This window comes from Elephantulus edwardii, unplaced genomic scaffold (genome assembly GCF_000299155.1).
Source record: "Elephantulus edwardii isolate Elephantulus edwardi_28Jun2011 unplaced genomic scaffold, EleEdw1.0 scaffold00185, whole genome shotgun sequence".
NCBI classification, from domain to species: Eukaryota; Metazoa; Chordata; class Mammalia; order Macroscelidea; family Macroscelididae; genus Elephantulus; species Elephantulus edwardii.
This window is the reverse complement of record NW_006399935.1, coordinates 1102519-1108359: the sequence shown is the minus strand read 5'-3', so window position 1 is coordinate 1108359 and position 5841 is coordinate 1102519. Positions and strand designations below refer to the sequence as shown.

At 44.7% G+C, this 5841-nt stretch overlaps 1 pseudogene; it reads left to right on the top strand.

Moving 5' to 3' along the window:
* LOC102872489 overlaps positions 1-4560 on the top strand; it is an 11457-nt pseudogene extending 6897 nt beyond the window's left edge.
* Positions 4561-5841: the final 1281 nt, after the last annotated feature.

Below are 5841 nucleotides of genomic sequence, written 5' to 3'. Positions count from 1 at the left end.
ATTTCCTGGCTACTGGTGCCAAGAGTGTTGACTGTGGAGCCAAGCAAACTAAAGCTGTGAACAGTCTCAGTCTCTTCACCATCCATCCTGATGCTGCCAATTGGCCCACTGGTGATGTTACAAAAAGTCCTTATATTTTGCAGATGTATTGAAAGCTTTCTAGCTGGACTCTACCTGGGATTTACAAATGAGAAAGGACTCAAGAACAACAACCTCAGCATAAAGACAAAGATGTGATTAATCTAACTCATCGTTGCTGCTGTTCTCAGAGCCCTCAGCTGACTCTCCAGCAGATTTGCCCGTCTTTCTCCGGCAGCTGGTGGATTGAACCCACAGGCCTTGGGGATGGCAGCCCATCTCTTACCATGAGGCCACCAGAGCTCCCTAATCACTTCCTCAATGCGTCTGAAAGTTGGACCATGGGTAAGGATGACAGAAGAAGCTGTGGTGTAGGAGAAAGGTACTGAGTAGCCCACGCACTGCCAAAAGAACTGTCTTGGAGGAAGCCAACCACGGTGCGCTTTAGAGGCAAGGATGGTGCAACTTTGTCTCACAGAGAAGGTGCCTCCTGTCTGTCGGTTCAAATCCACTCTGCGTGTGTTGTCAAGAGGGGCCAGTCCTTGGAAAAAGACATGATGGTGTGAGAGTCGAGGGTCTGAGAAAGAAGACCCTCCACAGGACGGACTGACTTTAAAACACTGACTGCAAAAATGGGCTCTCCCTCTTTCTCTTGAGCTTGGATCAAGCGGCAGCTGGGTTCTATCGCTTAGCCATGGCCCAAATCAAGGCTCGGGACCTTCGAGGCGAGAAGAATGAGGAGCTGTTGAAACAGCTGCACAATCTGAAAGTGGAGCTTTCCCAGTTGCACGGTGCCAAAGGGACAGGTGGTAAGGCTTCTAAGCTCTCCAAAATCCGAGTTGTCCAAAAATCCATTGTCCGTGTCCTCGCTGTTATTAACCAGACTCAGAAGGAGAACCTCAGAGAATACTATAAGGGAAAGAAGTACAAACCCCTGGATCTGCGGCCCAAGAAGACACGTGCCATGCGCCGAAGGCTCAACAAGCATGAGGAGAACCTGAAGACCAAGAAGCAGCAGCGAAAAGAGCACCTGAAGGGGAGCTCTGGCGGCTTAGTGGCAAGAAGCTGCACTGCAATCCCAGAGGAGCACGGTTCGAATCCACCAGATGCTCTGCCAGGAAAGGAGGCACAATCTCCTCCTGTACCAGTCAGATCTGATTTGATGGTACACGCACACACACAAATAATAAAATTAAAAAAAAAAAAGAAAAAAGAAAAGAGCACCTGTACCCACTGCGGAAATATGCAGTCAAGGCCTGAACTCCTTAAATAAATAAAACACAAAACTAAAAACAAGCAAACAAACAAAACCCAACAGAAAACCCGGGCTCTCGTTTATCAGAGATTGTGAAGTTGGTGCAGGAGAGATAAGGTTCTGCTCTGATGTTCTTGGCATCCCTTTGAGGTATGGTTGATGGCATCTAACAGCGACACTTCTGGGTGCACCCAAACCACCAACCATTCATTCATTCAGTGGTGTGTAGAATTAACCATTTGCAACACCATGGTGCAAGCTGGGAAATGTTTAAAATTTCCCCAACAAAAATTCTAATGTTTCGACGCACTTCTTTGCCCTGTCTTTTGTCTGGTGGGCATTTTCTCCATTTATTTGAAGCTTCTGGCTCAGAAATGTTTCTTTGCCGTCGTGTCAACCGATTCCTGGTGATGATATGTGGAAAATATCGTCTGCTTCTGCATCATCTTCCGTCTACTCTGACTCATAGCAGTGTTGGGTACCGAAACCTTTTCCAATCCTGCATCTTCCTTACGACAGCCACTGCATCAAGTCCCTTGTTGCTGTCACTGTGTCCATCCACTTGCTTGAGTGGCTTCTCTGACCCTCTGCCTTTCCAAGCATGATGCCCTTTTCCAAGGACTGGCCCCTCTTCACAACATACACACAGTATTTGAGAAAAAGTCTCACCACCCTTGCATTGAAGGAATATTTTAGCTGTATATCTTCCATACAGATTTGTTTGTTCATGGGACATTCAATGATCTTCACCAACACCACAGTTTAAAGGCTTCAACCAGGTCTTCCTTGTTTATTGTACAACTTTCATAAGCATATAAAGCAATTGAAAATACCAGGCTTAGGGGAGCTCTGATGGCTTAGTGGTAAGGAGCTGCAACTACAATCCCAGAGGCACATGGTTCGAATCCACCAGATGCTCTGCCGGGGAAGGAGGGACAATCTCCTCCTGTACCAGTCAGATCTGATTTGATGGTACACTCACACAAAAATAATAAAATAAAAAAAACAGGCTTGCACCAGGTGCACCTTAGTCTTTAAAGCGACATCCTTGCTCTTTAGGACTAAGAGGTCCCTAGTAGCAGATTTGCCTAAAGCAAGATTTGATTTCTGGACTGCTGCCACCAGAGGTGTTGATTGTAGAGCCAGGCCAAATGAAACCACTGACAATTTCACTCTTTCTCCATCTGTCATGATGTTGTCTCTTGGTCCAGTGACAGTCCAGGATTGTTGTTTTCTTGATGCTGAGAGGTAATCCATATTGAAGACTGTAGTCTTTGACAATTTTCTTCATTATATGCTTCATGTCTTCTTAACTTTCTGCAAACAATGATTCGGTATTTTCATACTGAAGGCTGTTGATGAATCTTCCCCCACTCCTGATGCTACTTTCTTTCTCACACAAACCAACTTCTTCAAAAAACCAAAACAAAAGGAAACAAAAGCATTCGCTGCCACTGAGTTGATTCTGACGCCGTGGAATTGTCCCAGATGGTTCCTAGGCTGTAAACTTCTCAGAGGAGCCCTGCTAATGTGGTGGTTAAAGACCTCGACTGTGCTAATGTGGTGGTTAAAGACCTCAGCTGCAACCAAAAGGCCAGTCTTTGAACCCACTGACCCAGGGAAAGCTACGGCCAGCTGCTGCTGTAAAGACTTGGAGCAATATAGACCCTGTGTTGGAGCGTATTCTTCCTACAAGCCCCTGAATTGTTTGGTTTGGTAATTTTTGCCAACCTTTTGGTTAGCAGTTGAGGTTTGGCTGATCATGGGTTGAATTGTATACTCCCCAAAATACAAGAATGTAATGATATAAGGCAGAAACTATATCGTGATCTCCCAAGCTCTCATAAATCAAATATGTTGAGAGAACTATGACTGGAATGTTCCATCCTAGTCCTGGTCAAAGGAGCATCTTTCCATGTGGCTTGTAAGCCAAGAGAGGGAGATCTTTGCTACCATCAAGAATTTCCCCATCAACAAATGAATGGATAGAGAAGCTCTGGTATATTTACACAATGGAATACTATGCAGCATTGAAAAACAAGGAACTCATGGAATACTATGCAAAATGGATGACCCTGGAGATTACGCTGAGTGAAATATCTCAGTCACAAAAGGACAAATATTGCATAAGGTCATTGTTGTAAAACGGGACTGACATCAGGGTTGAGGGAAGACAGAAAAGGAGGGGAGGAATGATGTATATTGCATTGAAAGAGATGAGGGAGAGAATTGTTTAAAAGGGATATATGACTAGGTATTATTGTCATGACAGGAGTCCAGAATGAAGGCTGCATAGTGGAGTGGACTTGGGGCAAGGGATTGCATAACAATGAAGGAGTTTTTCTTTTCAAGAAGAAGAGTGAATTGAGCCAGAGGGGGTGGGTAGGGAGAAAAGTGCAACAATGAATGACTGGAAACCCTATGTCTCTGTAAACTTTCATTAAAATTAATTAAAAAGAAAAATAATTTTCACTAGTGGGCAAAGCAGTCCTTGGCCAGAGCAAGGGGGCACCGAGGAGGTGGCTGCCACTCCTCCCCCAGCCTCGGCACCCGCCAATGCAGGATCATCGAGTGCAATGAACAGGCCAAGGATCTGCAAGTCCAGCCAGAGCCGGTAGACAAATAGACCACATTTATCCTGTTACCATGTTCATTGGTGCGATTTTATGCAGAGCTCAGGGACATAGGCTTTTCAATACTAAACTATCCATGGAAAACTCGGCATCTTTTGCTTGCTCTGTGAAGTGTACCTGAGGTGCTGGCAGCTTCCAGACTCGAACCAGAACACCGATCCTGATGCCTTGATCAGATGGGCCAAGGAGTGGGATTTCTACACACTGTTTGCAATTGCTTCTTTAGAACAAACTGCCTTTCCTATTGACATTTTTACTTTTCTGTGGGTTGATGACAGCAGAGAAAAAGCCTGACTTCCTTTTACCGCTGAAAGCATTATTACTGCCTAGCTACAGGAAACTCCTGCTGATTCCAGCTGTCATTTGGGAACATGACTTCACACCGCTGTGCCTCAAACTCATCAAAGTGCTTGTCCTTACATCAAACTTCCAGGCAACTAGAGTGACCCTGGACACCAGCCGGAAGTGGTCCTTGTTGGCCATTCTGAGCGGATTACTGCCGGAGAATGCCATGGCTTACCTCTTCCAGAGAATGGAGTGGGACATTGGAGCATTGGCAGTGACTGCGCCATCTAGAAGTCTCAGGTTCTGTGAAGCATTTTATTCTTCTGTACATGTATCATTTGACCATCTGAAAAGAAAACACGTGACGTCTGACCTGAACTGCTTTTTTACTGTAGAGTGAAATGGAACAAAGATCTGGGAATGTTTCTCCCCACAAAAACAGAGAGCGTGGTGTTGGAAACACCCACTCCCATGCCCACACTCCAGAAACAACTAAAGCGCATGCATACAGATAAACACAAAGGCATCGAGGGCCCACACAAGCCAAAGGATGTCCCACAGAAGTTACTACATGCTTTTACGAAGATGATGCTGAAAGCGAAGAAGGAAGCCCCTGCCCCTTCCAAAAGTGAAGCCAAAACAAAGGCGTTTAAGGCCAAGCAGGCGTCCTGAAGGGCGTCCACAGCAAAAAAAAAATCCACGATCCACGTGTCACTCATCTTCTGACGGCCTAAGATGCAGAGACTCCGAAGGCAGCCCCAACACCCCTGGAAGAGCACCCCCAGGAGAAACAAGCTTGACCACTATGCCATCATGAAACTTCCCCTGACCACTGAGTCAGCCATGAAGAAGAAGAAGATAGACAATAACAACACACTTGTGTTCACTGTGGATGTCAAGGCCAACAAGCACCAAATTAAACAAGCTGTAAAGAAGCTCTATGACATTGATGTGGCCAAGGTCAACACTTTGATTAGGCCTGATGAGAGAGACTTGCTCCTGACTATGAGGCTTTGGATGTTGCCAACAAAGTCGGGATCATCTACACTGAGTCCAGCTGGCTAATTCTAAATACAAATTTTCCTCATTAAGAAAAGTTACTATGTGCAGTAAATAAAAGCCTGTTCATTAAAGACACCAGGTAAGCGTTCACATTTCAAGAAAGATGTGAGTTCACGATGCACACATAACAAAATGTTTCCTAAGATGTTTATACATTTTTTATTCAAATGTAACTTTACTGACATTATATATTTAAAAGAATATTTCTTTTTTACAATAACTTTGAATAAAGATTTTCAAAATAAAAAAAAGGAATAATTTCCAGGATTGGAGTGTGTGCCTTTTTTCCACCTGGGCCTCTGCTCAGACAAGCTCTTTGACACCAGGGAAGGGCCTGGAGAGCTCCAAGGAATTTATAGATGCTAGCAAGATTTTACTGAAGATTATCCAAAAATGACTGCAGAGAACTACCAGAAGTCCAGGCTGGATTTAGAAGGGGTCGTGGTACTAGGGATATTGTAGCTGATGTTAGATGGATCTTAGCTGAAAGCAGAGAATACCAGAGGAATGTCTATCTGTGTTTCATTG